The sequence below is a fragment of the Nannospalax galili genome, unplaced genomic scaffold (assembly GCF_000622305.1).
Source record: "Nannospalax galili isolate Female #2095 unplaced genomic scaffold, S.galili_v1.0 scaffold397, whole genome shotgun sequence".
Lineage (NCBI taxonomy): Eukaryota > Metazoa > Chordata > Mammalia > Rodentia > Spalacidae > Nannospalax > Nannospalax galili.
The window spans coordinates 4,503,719-4,517,847 of NW_008341879.1; the positions used below are offsets into that span (position 1 = coordinate 4,503,719).

General features: G+C 44.8%; 1 long non-coding RNA gene across 1 annotated transcript in view; it reads right to left on the reverse strand.

Moving 5' to 3' along the window:
• The window catches only part of LOC115071139, a 111,010-nt gene extending 104,566 nt beyond the window's left edge, over window positions 1-6,444 (reverse strand). Inside the window, exon 1 of the long non-coding RNA XR_003850250.1 lies at window positions 6,394-6,444. This is a non-coding gene — a long non-coding RNA (uncharacterized LOC115071139). The remainder of the gene's footprint in view (window positions 1-6,393) is intronic.
• Between the last annotated feature and the right edge of the window lie 7,685 nt (window positions 6,445-14,129).

Below are 14,129 nucleotides of genomic sequence, written 5' to 3' on the forward strand. Positions count from 1 at the left end.
TGTTATCACTGGTTGATCCAAAAATGGGCCCTCCTCGACCCAGAACCACCGTGCTGTTTAATGTCTCACTGGTCAATCAGATCTTCTCTTCTCAAGAATTTGAATAAAGAGAGAAACACATTGTGGAAAATCCTAAAGTAAACTTTTCAGTTCAGACTCATTAAGTCAGGTGGGGACTAGAATAGGAGTCGATGGAGGATGGTGGCTCCATGGATCTGCCAAGGATGCTCTGGAGGGGAGTAGAAATGAACAAGTATCCACTTAGGAAGTTCAGAAGCTGCTCCCTTGCCCAGAGCTTCCCTGTGGGAGCAATGCTTTGAAGTCTGCTATGTTGGAGTGATACCCTGTTTTTAGCCGAGCTAGCTTGAGTGAATTTTTTTTCCTTATAGTCAAAGATCTCAGACTCCAGCAAAAATAAACACAATGGAAGTCTATGCCTGGCTTTGCCAATGGTGACCAGTTCCCAAACTTGTATCAACCTAGCTGTCACTTAAAAGCTTCAATCTTTATATGCAAAAAAGAAAATCTACCCCTCCCCCTCTCCCTATGTTTCCAATTCTTTAGATGTCACTAGTCCCTCTCAACTGCTTAAATTCAGAAATCTAGGAGCTACCGTTAACTTTCTTCTCTCAGAAACCACCCAACCCATCCACCTTTCTGCTTCCTCCCCATTCTGCTCTAGCCCAGGCTCTGTCACCTTCTATATCACCTCTCACTGGCTTCCTTGCCCTGCTTCTTCTCTCTAACAGCCAGATGGACTTTCTAACACTCCTGTCTGGTTGGTAAGTGCTCATACATGTGCCACACACACACACAAACACAAACACACATACACACACACACACACACCAGCATTTAAAACCCTCCAGTGGCTTCCCTTTGCCTTTTAGGGTAAAATCAAGATTCATGTACATAGCTTAGAGGGCCCTGCTCACTGTTGCTTCTCCAACCCTGTCTCTCAGCGTCCTGCCCACACTCTGCCCAAGCTGGACCTCTTTCAGTTCCTCAAAAATGCCAGGCTTCTATGCTCAAGGACTTGTGTATACCCTGTGCCCCCTCAGGGTCAACTGCTTCCTCTACCTCATTGACTCTTCTTTCCCCATGCTCCATCTTAGAGTCTGTATCTTCCATAAAGCCTTATCTGATCCCAAAGGTTAAGGTTTATCTCTGATATGTGGCCCTGTACTGTCTGTGCATGATCACTCATGCCACCTGTATACCCTCACTGTAATTATTTATTTAGACTTGCTGTTTGAAGGCAAACTGCTGGCAGACGGGGCACTGCTCAGCAATATCACAAGGCTGAGTGCACATTGCCTGCTTAGAAAGCCATGCATTGAAGCATCGTCAGCATGCTTATAACTGCAGGAACATTGCTATGAACCAGCTCTTCTGTTCATTCCATTATAGCCTGTGCTCCTTAAGGACACGGAATGAGCCCCAAAGAGAAGGTGGGAAATGAAGACGAAGAACACCACCAGCAGCGATATGTTAACAATATGGCCATTCTTACTAGCACACCTAGTTTCTCCCCCTTATCACACTTCAGTGGTTTATACTCTCATTGACTCCTCTCATTTCTGGGGTCAATTCTCATTTAGGGCCATACTGAGCCTGTATGCAACTCAGGATTTTGCAGAAATGCCTTCTCTTGACTTTATGTCTGTAGCAGACCTGAGCCAAAATGCTTCTGTGATGAACATTCAAGAGCATTATTCTTCAGAGAAGGAAACCAAGATCCTAAACAGGGAGGGAAACTGAGGCCAGACTTTCTCTCTCCCACAAGCTGCCTGTGCAGCCAATTAGAAGGGAGAATTGAAGGCTGGGGTGGGAACAACTGGAGGGAACTAGGTGTCAACAAGAGAATCCTAGCTGCAAGGTATTTGGGAGTTAGATGCTTGCATAGTCCTAGAAAAGCAATAACCATAAGAGGAAGACAATGTCAACAAAGATGCTTCAGATCCCGAGTCTCGGTGGATGTGGAAGAGTATTTAGAAGAACATGGAACCCCACATTTAGAAATTGGGAGGGGATTTGTGATTTATAAAAAGGTTCAAAACTTGGTGTTGAGTCAGATTTGGTTTGGAACAGCACAGGAAGTTTAAGTGGAGCTCAGTGCCCCAGGATCCCAGTTGCACAGAGGTGAGAGCTGGAGATGACAATTTGGAGGTGACCCATCTAGAATCAATAATTGCTGGATGGATGAAAGAAATTCTCAGATGATCCAACTATGAAAGCCTGATTAGGCTAAGAAGAGCAGGCCAGGAGGGAAGAGCTCAGCAAGAGAGAAGGCTGAGATCAGAGGCTATACAGAGCATGGATGGATAGGGTCAGGGAGGTAGGAAGCCAGGAAGGTTAAGAAGGAGGTTCAGAAGGTCAAGAAAGGAGGAAGTCTAAGAAGGAGTTGGTTTGCAAAATTCAGTGTTGATTTTTGTAATGACTGACATATGTTTGAGCATTTACTATGGGCTAGGTAGGCATTTTTTGAGAAACTCCTTGTCAATGACCTCATTTAATTTTCATAGCAAGATGTGAGTCATTATCAACCTTATTCCAAAATCAGCTAGTAGAAGCTTCAAGAAATCAGCCAACTTACCAAGATCAGGTGGCCAGTCAAAGACAGAGCAAAGGATCCAACCCATATCCTAGAACTCAGAGGTGGATCATGGGAGATAAAGGGCAAGATGGGGGGCAAGGTGGATTTGGGCAAAACAGCACTTTTCTGTGATTTGATTAAACAAAGCAGAGGACTCTCTTTTGGAAGAGAACTGAGTTGAAAATGACAGGAGATGCAGGTTCTCTTCTGATGAGTGAAGAAGGAGAGAGTTGGAGGCAGAAGAGAAGGAGCTTCTGGCCTGTAGACTGAGGTCCTTGCTTAGCTACTTCCTCAGCTTGCCCAATGGTAGTAGATAGTGGGATAGATGCCGGGGTGGCTCATTTCAGAACTATTTGACCCATACCTGTCCCCCATCCATCCAGCTCTTCAGGATGAATGTATCCATGTCTCTCCTCTCTAACCTCAAACTCCATTTTTTTTTTTTTTTTTTTTTTTTTTGTTGAGACAGGGTCTCTCTGTAGCCCCAGCTGTCCTGGAAGTCACTATCCTCTACCTCCAACCTCATTTTTTTGTTTTTTTTTTTTTTTTTTGGCTCTGCTGCATTCCCTGCTCTCAGTAAACATGGCTGGCCTTAGTGGTTCTGCTGGCTCAAGTGGAGAGAATTGGGAGGGAGGCTGAATGCAGAAAACCATCGAAATGGGTAATGGCAGAGGCCCTGAAGGAGAACAGACTGCAGCTCCAGCAACCAGGAAAGAACCAGAAAGCACAGTGATGGAGCCAAGCCTCCACTATTTTTCCACAACACCACTATAGCACAGGCCTTCCTTCTTCCTTCACAACTCAAGTCAGTGCTCTAGCCTCAGTCCTCCCTGACTCTCTGCTTGGACCATCTCTCCCAGGTGGTACTTTTGCTTCTTTTCTTCTGTTTCTAGGTCTCAGCTTGAATATTAACTTCCCAGCTATGCCTTCTCCATAACTGTTTCATTTTTAAAACTTATCCTTATCTGAAAATTGTTTTAAATTTTTTTCAATTTAATTTTTATTTTAAATTATGTGTTTATATGGGGGGTGTGCACATGACCACAGATACCCATGGAAACCACAGGTGTCAGATCCCCCTGCTGGTTGTGAGTCACCCCGCATGGTTTCTGGGAATTGAACTCTGGTGCTGTGGAAAAGCCATCTCTCCAGCTCCCAAAAGTTGTTTTAAATATGATTTCTTGGCTGGGCATGTAGCTTAATGACAGAGCACTTGTTTTACATGAATAAGACCCTGGGTTGGATTCCCCAACACCAAAAACACTAAATCAAAAAATTACATATTAGCTCTCCCTCGTTAGAATGTGTCAGGATATCAGGGCTGTGGGGCATCTTTGTGCTGCCTCCTACCTGGGCACCAACCTGGGCACGTGGCTTTTGTAGAGACTGCTCAAAGTGTGTTAAATCGAATTCATTGAAATGAAAGTGTCAACCCATAAAAAAGTAGCCAAATGTTTAAAATGTTCTCTCAACTGACCATTAAAATTTAATCACAAATAATTGTTTCTGCCCAGCTCTCAAAACTGTAGTCCATCTCACCTATAATCAGTGACTGTCCTTTCATCAGATTGTGCTTTTGGAGCATTGAAAGTGATTCCCAGTGGTTAAAGGAAACCTACCCCTTTAAAAAGGCAGTCATCACTGAAAATCATTTTAAACACACAGTAAAAAGAAAATCTCCAAAGGAGATAAAGGAGTGGGGTATCTCTTTTCTATGAACAGCTCTGAGGTGGGGCCTGTCTTGCTGTCCCACCCAGCAGGGAAACCTGTGGTGGCCTCCCTTAACCCTTCACAGCCCTCACCTTAGTAAGATGCTGGGAAAGATCAGAGCAAGTCAAGCATTCCTTGCTGACTAGAAGAAAACAGCAAAAGGAAGCAGGAAAAAAAGATTGATTCTAGTGCTGTTTCCCCACCCCCATCCTTTCTTCTCCCAAAGAGACTTCTGTTCATAGAAATTAAAGGACTCTGATAGCAGATCACAAATTCAGGACAGAAAAGCTCCACTATGCAGCAGAGGTCATATTGTGGGTGCCCAGACATTGGACACTTTTTGTTCATGAACTTTTGGAGACCATTTATATAGAAGGCTGTTTGTTCCTGGACAAACATTCACCAGCAAAGAAGCCTTGAAGAGCAGGGGAAATTTTTGTTTTGCATGAGAGAGACAGAGAGAGACAGAGAGAGAGAAACTACTTTTCAGATAAAAAGAACATAGACTGATTTGTTTACTATTGCTGACAGCTCATATTTACAAGTTCCTGTGCCACTGTGGTAAAAGAAATTCTATTTTTAAGAAGTTAAAAACCCACACAAGCCTCCATATTGAGGGTTCATCTTCCCCTTCCTGTCTTCCTCACCCCCACTTTCATTTTACCAATGGCCACAAATACATGGGCCAAGTCAAAGTAACCAGGAAGCTCTTTTCTTTCCCTCCCAGATTCCCTCAGGAGGAACTATCCTTGAACTTGGAAACCCATCTCTAGTCAAAGTTCAGAAAAATTCTACTTGCCACACTCAGATTTACTCCCTTTCTGTAGACCAACTCCTGGCCTAGTTTAACCTATAGGCAGACACCCAGAGTCCTGGCCTACTTAAATCTACAGGTAGGCATCAATCTCCTGCCCCTTACAACCTTGTTTTTCCTTGTGCACAGGGTATTTTCTGAAATTAACCTGGCAAAATGTTAAAGGTCCTTTTTTTTTTTTTTTTTTTTTTTTTTTTTTTTGCTGGGAATTGGACCCAGGGCCACATACATTGTAGGCACGTGCTCCAACACTAACCTGGATTTTCAGCCTGATGAGACTCTTCCCTGATTAATGATCTTTGGCAAGAATGCTTCCCTGGTGGTGGTGTGTAATGTCCTTTTTAAAGAGGGTGTGCGACAGAGAAAAAAAAGAGGGTGTGGCATAACTGGATCACTGTGTAACTCCTTTTTAAAGAGGGCGTGCGACAGAGAAAAAAAAGAGGGTGTGGCATAACTGGATCACTGTGTAACTAATGACAGTTGCCTGTAACCACAGCAAATGTGGCTTCAACCTGACTTGGTCATTTGTAAGCCACAAAATGACCCAGCCATCTGTAGGGGGTGCAGGTTGAAGAGCTGGCAGCTCTTCCCAGGCCTGCGGCCCCTTTACCAGCAAGAGGAAGGGGAGCAGCCTTGTCTGAGGGCCTTCTGCCACCTGCATCAACTCTGGGATGGAACCAGCTCTTTCAAACCCCTTGGTATTCAAGTCCTTCCTGGTTTCTGAGGCAGAGGCCACAGCAAGAGGTGGCTAGTTCTATTTAGCAACTTTGAATCCAAAGAGACAAGGGCAAGTTCAGAATACATTTTCAAAGAAAAAAAAAAAAAAAGGTAACAAGAAAGAAAAATTCCCCCATCTTAGTTTAGGGCCCTTGGTTGTGTGTAAAACTCATTTATTCCACCAAAACTTGGTAAAATCTGTAAAGCTTTCCCTGTCACTAAAGCAATTTAAGGAATTTTTAGGACTTTTGCCCAACAGTCCCTTAAAGTATCCTAAATTAGAAGCACCTAAGGTCATCTGCAGAACACAGGGTCCTCCCAGGATCAGCAGAGACCAGGAGCTGTGAGGAGGGGCAGGTCACCTCTTCCCTGCCATCCAAGTTACCATGTTTTTTTGTTTGTTTGTTTGTTTTGCATGTTGCTGTTGGTTTGTTTGCTTTTTGTTGTTTTTTTGCTTCTCCACCCCCAGGCCTAACTGTCCTCTTACCTGTGTTCCCTCACCCACTCATCAGCCCCACCATTAAAATACCGTTTTCTTGTCACGTTGCTTCCCTACCGTAACTGCTCTGTCTTGGAAAAGGGAAGAATTTCCTTCAAAAGGATCGACAGACGCAACAAATGGAAAGGAAAGAGACAAAGCTTGTGAAATCCCAAACTGGGTTGGTAGAACAACATCATAAATTATGGATCCCTGGAGCCGCCTCCGGCCTGTCACTGCCTGGTTTGTCTCCATGGACATGCCCGGCGCGGGCGACAATGTTGTCCGGGAGCTCGGGTCTCCGGGGCCTCAGATGTCCCCTCCCGCCCTGTCCCAGGCGCCCCGCGGGGCACACTGGCCCCAGGGCGCGGGGACAGCACGGCACTCAGTCCCGGGGGACCCACCAGCGGCCGGGTCGACGCCCCCAGCCGACAGAACACAGGCTCGCCATTGTCCCGGGGGACTCCCGCGGGAACACCCGGAGCTGGCCTGGGCGCTCGGCTCCCTGCGGGGCCAGGCGGGGATGGAGGATGCCAGGGGGGCCCTGGGCGCGCGGGCAGGGAGATTGAGGGCTGCGCCTGCCGTCCCGGCCACTAGCGGCCTCCGTGGCAGCGTGGCGGGGCCCCGGGATAGCCTGCGACATCTGTGCGAGAACGCGGGAGCCAGAGGGGATGTCGGCGCACTCAGGACGCCCATCTGGCCCGGCTTTGCTCGGGTGCCACAAGCCAGGAGGCAGAAGTCAAGGTTAAATGCTGCGGCGGGGCTGAGGCCCCCTCCGCCCTGGCTCTGGCGGGGCCGGCTCGGTGCGGGCAGCCCGCGGCCCTGCAGGAGCCTGAGCCTGCCACCGCAGCCCCACCTTGCCCTTTGTCTTTGCTGGAGCAGATGTGAGGTGACCCCTGCTAGCGTCGTGCTGTCAGGATTAAAGGAGCCTGCACCGTTTAGCAACTGCAACTCCCCCGGACCCTCACCAGCCCATCTCTTGGTTTCCTTTTTGTTTGGGTTTTTTGGCACTAAGTCAAAACCAGACATCATAAGGCGGACAAACCTCTCGGTTCACATTGAAATTTGTTTATGTGCCAAGTTGGCCTCTGTTATCCCCTTTTAGTGGCTGTAACCATCATCACAGACACAATGAATTGCGAGATTAAAGTTTTTTAAAAAAAAAAAAAAAAAAAAAAAAAAAAAAAACAACATCCTGCAGATGTTGTCTGCTCAAGGCTGTTCACCGACAAGCATGTGAAAGGTCTTTGTGTGTCTGCGCGCGTGTGTGTGCGCGCGCGTGCGCGTGCGGGTGTGTGGTGTGTGTGTGTGTATGTATGTGTGTGAGTAGCCAACAGTTTCACATTTGTTCTTTGGCCACTTGCCTTCAATATGCCATTAAAAAAATTTAATGATGAAGGTTCAATTATCAGATTTAAACCCAAGCAACCTCGTCTGGCAAGCTCTAGTTTCAGAAATAATGGGGGAGTTGGGGCTTCTCATGCGGCAGTGAAAAGAGAACTCCAGACCAAGCCGAACTGTGTGTGACTCAGGCCCCCGGAGAAAATTGTGGGCAGAGGAAATGTGGGGTAGTGGGGTGGGGGGAGGTTTCCTGGATTTCTGTGGCAGGAAGAAACCACCGGTGGGAGGGAGGGCAGTTAGGGGAAGGGTGAGGGAGGGGCAGCGAAGGAGAGCTAGGCCAGGGACATGGCGAGTAGGGCCTCCCGGAGGCGAGAGGGAGGGCGGGTGGCGGGGTAGGAAGCTGGGCTTTCTTTGTTTTGTTTGTGTGGGCAGGGCTGGGCCGCGTGAATGCGCCCGCGTCTGCTCTGTGCGGTCAGCTGCCCGGCGAGGTAACAGCTGGCACCTGTGTGCGAGATGCAGCGTGCATTAGCAGCATCATTATTTAGCATTAGAGCATTACAAAGATAATTAGAGAGGCAGAGGACAGAGGGAATTGAAACCGCAGACCTCTTGGCTTATCAAACTCCCAGGTTACAAGTATAATTTCAAGTAGGATTTAGAGGGCTACCTTGCACAGCGCTGCCAGTCTGTGAACTTAGAAGAGAACCCCCGCGGGGTGCCTGCAACTGGGGTCAGTACTGGGAGGGAAGAGGACTCAGTTGCCAGGTCTCATCTGGATTTAAGGGTCAAATTAGGGTCATAGGTAAGAAGTCAAATTCATTGTACTTTTTTCTAATATCCAAAGCAGTTTTACCTGGAGCACTAGAAACTTCTTTTTTTCATTTAGGATTTGACAATAGCAACCTCAACAGGAAACAATTGTTGAGTTTGTTGTTTGTCAGACTGTGTAGGAGGGTTCTTCACCTCAGTCGTCACAGCAGCTATAAAAGGAGGACACCATTATTGGGTCATGTGAGAAATAACACATGCTCCAGAAGTCTGGGAAAGTATGTCTATGAATTTCTTTGCATTTGCTTCCACCTTTGGATTGATTTTTTTTTCTTTCATAGTTCTAGAGATGAACTTAGGATAGGGTCCTGAGTTCTAGCCCTGAGCCACATCCCCAACCCCTGCTACAGGCTTTAAAAAAGTTATTATTTATTCATTTTTATTTTATGTGTTATGAGTGTTTTGTCTACATGTATGTGAGTGCACCAGCTTGTTGGATCCCCTTCCTCGAACTGGAGTTGCGGTCAGCTGTTAGCTGCCATGTGGGTGCTGGGGATAGAATCTGGTTCCTTTACAAGAGCAGCCAGTGCTCTTAACCACTGATTTAAACCCAAGCAACCTCATCTCATCTCACCATCCCCTGCTACATACTTTTTATTGGTGTAGAAAAGACTGGGACTTTCTATACCTTGGATTTGTCATTAGTAAGTAACACAGGGATCTGTTGAGGAAATGTCATTAGCGAAACAAGGAGGATGGAGTATATATCCTTTGGTTCTCTGCATCGCATCGGGCGAATCACTGTGAATGCTGGCCTTCCAGACACACATTCTCTCTACATTCCTGTTTATTGGGGTCAAAAATAAATTGCACAAAAGTAAATATTGTGGTTGCTGAAAAAGATTTTCAAGAAGTGTTCTTTTATAGACGGGTATACTAATTTAATTACTAAAACAAAAATCACAAATTCGACCTGTAAAAAGTTTGGATGTGTACCTAATTATGTGGACAAAAACAAGATTTAAAAATTAGAAATCCAAATTATTAGCTTTGAATTTGAGTCCTACCTAAGTCAATAAACCCATTTCCTAACTCCTGATCTAGTTTTTTTGACATTATAGTAATTGAAATCAGAGAAGACATTTAATTTCAGGCATACATGTTGAATTCATACAATGCATCATATTATGATGCCAAACTGAAGCAGTATAGTTATTAATAATTATTTTTAATATTTACAAATTTATTATTTTATTTTATACGTATGAATGTTTTGACTGCATGCATGTAAGTGCACCCATGCATGCAATGCCCTCAGTGGCCAGAAGAGGGTGTAAGTTCCCATGGAACTGGACTTATGGATGGTTATTAGCCACCAGGTGGGTGCTGAGAACCAAACCTGGGTCCTCTGCAAGAGGCCTTAACTACAGAACCACCTCTTTACTAATAAAAATTACTGCCATAACTGGACAAGTATTGTGCCTCATGTATGTTACAAAATGTTCAGCATTCATTATCCCATTCAATCTCATTGAAAGTCCTGGCTTCCTAGTCAAGGAGCTCTGTTTCAAAAGTAAATGAGGTTGATCAAGTGTTACCTATGGTCAAAGCCTTCCAGTGGCTTCCCAGTACTCAGGAAGACTCCTACTGCTCCCCCGGGTTATAAACCAGCAGTACCTGGGCCTTTATATTGATCACTTATTCCCTTAGCCTAGAATTCATTTCTCCAAGCAACTGTTACCTGCTCAGTCTTGTTCATTTTTTAAAGATACTTGTACCTCAGGATCTTTGCACATTACCCTTCCCCCAACCCTTTTTTAACCTCTTTTCCAGCCTTTCATGTAGATGTCTCTGTTTCCTTTATACCCTATTCTTGCCCTTCATAACTCTTAATGTCATGTAAAATTATTTTATTTTTGTTTCCTGACTTGTTTATTTTGCCTTTTATTCCATAGCAGCAAGGAGGTCAAGGACACACATTCAGTGTTTATCTACTGAGTTCTCAATATCTGGCATTTTGGCAACAGGAAACACTATTGTTGAATTAATAACTAGAGAGATGCCCTCAGAGGTAGATACTTATTGTTCTTATTTTATATCTGAGGAAACTAAGACTCAGGTTATACAAGTAGACCTAGAATGGGGCCATGACTATGTCAGATTGCTACCATTGACTGAAACAAAAAACAGTACGTCAAACACACATGAACCTGAGGAAATGTTCAAATCAATGCAGATTCTGTAGCGGGATGGGGATATAGCTCAGTGATAAAATACTTGCCTAGCAAGCTAAAGTCCTAGTTTGATCCTCAGCATCATAAAAAAGAAGAAGAAATAAATTCTGCAGAGAATGAATATATCCTGTAAGAATTTCAGTTTACATGAGGGTGGTATCTCTAGACCCATCCGACTGACAGAGTGGCTTGCACATCTACTCCAGCCACACAGGTAAGAGTTCCTTGCCAATTGATGCTGTTTCCCGCTAGCTCAGATATTTTTGCCTTGAAAACAGTTACACAGCCTTTGATCATTTAATATGCTGCTCTTTTCACCAAGAGGTATAGGTCAGTGGTAGAGCACTTACTCAGCATATGCGAGGCCCTGGGTTCCTTAAAACAAAAATCAGTTCTTTTCAAACAGTGTGGACAGGAGGCATGCATCCAGTCATTTTGCCCTTGCCTGAAAAACCAAGTAGAACATGCTTTCCTGTACAAGAGCAGGACCCACAGGTAGCCATAGACCCAGGGACCTGCTTGCTACTTCTAAATCTCTGCATCACTTACAAACTGTATCACCAGAGAGGAAAGTAAAATTGAAATAAAGGAGGAACAATTTAGTCACTGTTGTCCGTTCAGCATCCAGGGAGCCCTGCTTCTCCAGACACTAAGCAGATGGCTTTTCTGTAGCAAGGAACGTGTCCCGGACCTTATCTTTGTGCAGTTTCCACAGCTCAGATAAACCTGTAGGTCCTTATAGGGGAAACACAAAAGAGTTTCCAGTAAGATTCCAGAGGCTGCAGAAGTAGCTTTCCTCTAAAGAACTAAAGCCTCTCATTTCCTTCCGGCAGGAACCAGAGGAAAATACAGGAATTGATTCACACAGAACAAAACCCAACAACCCCAGGAGGGAGGGGCTTTCCTGAACTACATGAGTGTCTCTGGTTTCACATGACACTATGTATGGCTTATCCTTCACGTACCACAGGAGGTTGAAAATTGTCATTTCCTGGCCACTCCAAAGGTGGTTTTCCAGCGAGGACCACATTCTGACTAACCACTGTTGCCCCCGCCACCCCCTGCCTGAGTTTCCATGCTACAGACAGAAAACTGATTTACACTTGCAGGGGGAGGGGATGAAAAGGTAGCTGCAGAGCAGCAAGAGTCAGTCTTGGTATCAGTCATCTCTGCCTGTTATGAGAGTTTCAGCAAGTGCAGCCTCCCCCAAGAGCCAGCATCCATAAGTGTTTGCAGTGTTTTCCAAGAGTGAAGAAGACATCACCTATCTTTCCACCAGACAGGTTCTTAAGCATATTCACATGTCCTAAGAACATAGACACTGGAGACTATATGTATTTTCAAGTTTGTCTCAGTTCACATTTTGTTTTGAGCGATTCGCTCACTTTGTTACGTTGAAGCATAGGGACAAGTGTGTGTGCACATGTGTGTGTTGGAGGAGTTTTCCAATCCTGATATCTCCCAACGTATCTTTGCTGCTATTTGAAGCTGAAAGTTCAACAGAGATAGGCAAAGCAAGCAGGCTGAAAGTTTGTTTTGCTGTCTAGGATACAGTCATCATTTGTTCTCCTGTGTATGGTTGTTCAAATTGCCCATTCTTGGAGTTACTAGTATCAGTAGAGACCACTCTGACCTTCAGGAACTGTGCCCTGTGACTTGGGAACCACTAGTGTACTAGTTATAATCAGCTGTTTGTGGAAATGGTAGACTGTGAAGGTCTGTCAGTGAGTACATGTTTTACAAAAGTTGAAGGACCCCAGTTTTGCAGGATAGTGAGCAAACATTCTCAGGAAGGCAGAATCATGTCACCGAGTAGGTCCCAGTTATTTATAGTAAGTGAATGTAGTGAACCAATTTCAAGACTCTTCCAGAACTTGTCAGTGTGGGGACTTTGGGAGACTTTGTCACTTTTTCTCACTCTAATATTGGTGGGGGGAGAGGGAGAAGAGGACAACCTGAGTGAGGTTGAAATTATTCTGTGCTCTAGGATGTATCTCCCTACAGGGAAGATGGATCCAGGAGATTCTGTGAATAGATATGAGCAGCCATTAGCATTGTATGCACTCATGGTTGTTGGCCTGATCTATTTTACACTAAGTATGAATGAACTAGGCTCCTAGTTCTCATGTCAGTGTCTTGTGGTTTTGGTTAAACAAGAGACAGTCATAAGCCAAACATCCCCAGGCACCCTAACAAATCATTTCTTGCACAGAACCAGACTAGAGACTCACTTCCCCTGGGAGGCCTGGTCAACCAGCCAGCCCCACAGACAACACCTAAAACTTCTCAACTTAAGCCAGTGTACTAACAAAATGAAAGGAAGTTCCAAACATTAGGAGCCCACAGAGAGAAAGTACTTACTTCTTCACAGTACCCCATAACTGACTTGCAACACAAACAGCTACTATCTGTTACATGATTAATCAAAAACCAATCCTTTTCCACTATAGCCTGAAAACAGACACCCCTAAGTGAAAGTTTCAAAAGATTTTTCCTCCAGAAACAGTGTTTGAGGAGAATCATTATACTCTAGTAGGGCAAGCAGCCTGGACTCTTCCAACAAAATTAAAGTTTATACTGTGCTTATGGCTATAAGGGATGCTCAGTTGAGACGTACAGCTTCGTAGGATGCAGGAGAGAGGCCTGTCTGAATGTGGTACCACTTGGTGAGAAAGTCTAAAAAACCAGTCCCTCCATTTGTCATGGGTGATATTTGCTCACGATTAGCAGGGCCCTTTTTTCCCCACTGTTGGAAGGAAAGCTGGGCATGGCATGGCCACATCAAACAGCCTGGTGACAAGTAACCACGTTTTCAGAAAACATTCTCGTCCTGTCTAGGCTGGCACTTGCCTCAAAGCCTTACTCATCAGCGTCGAGTTACTCAGGTGATCCTTTAATTTACCTGAAGGCCTTAGACAAGCAATGTGAAAACCTAGGAGACTGAGCTCATAACGTGATAAGTAACAAAACTCTGCAAGCCTATTAGAGGGGAAAATTGGAAAGGTTGCAGCCAATTATTAATAAGCCACAGAAACATGACATGTCTAGGGAGTATTTGGATGATGGGGGAGACAACGCCTGCATGAAAGAGCAGAGGTGGCCACCCAGCAGCCTTAGAGACAAACTCAGTCAGGACAGATGTTTGATATTCCCCAGAGATATTTTTTAAGGTGAACTAACATGAAACCAAGATTTTTATTTTTAATTTAGAAAATTCTACATTTTTACCATCTCTGTGTCACTACAAATGAAATTCTTCATATTTAGCTTGAATCCATCAGCCCAGGCCAGAAAAATAAAAATAAAATGAGCACCTCATCTAAACCAAAAAGAAAAAAGCTTCACTTTCAGAAGAATGAAGCCACTTACTGCCTTTGAAAAGGACTGCTGGGTGTGGTGGTACACATCTGTCATCCCAGCACTTAAATGACTAAGGCAGGACAGGGAATTCCAACCTACCACTGCTACATG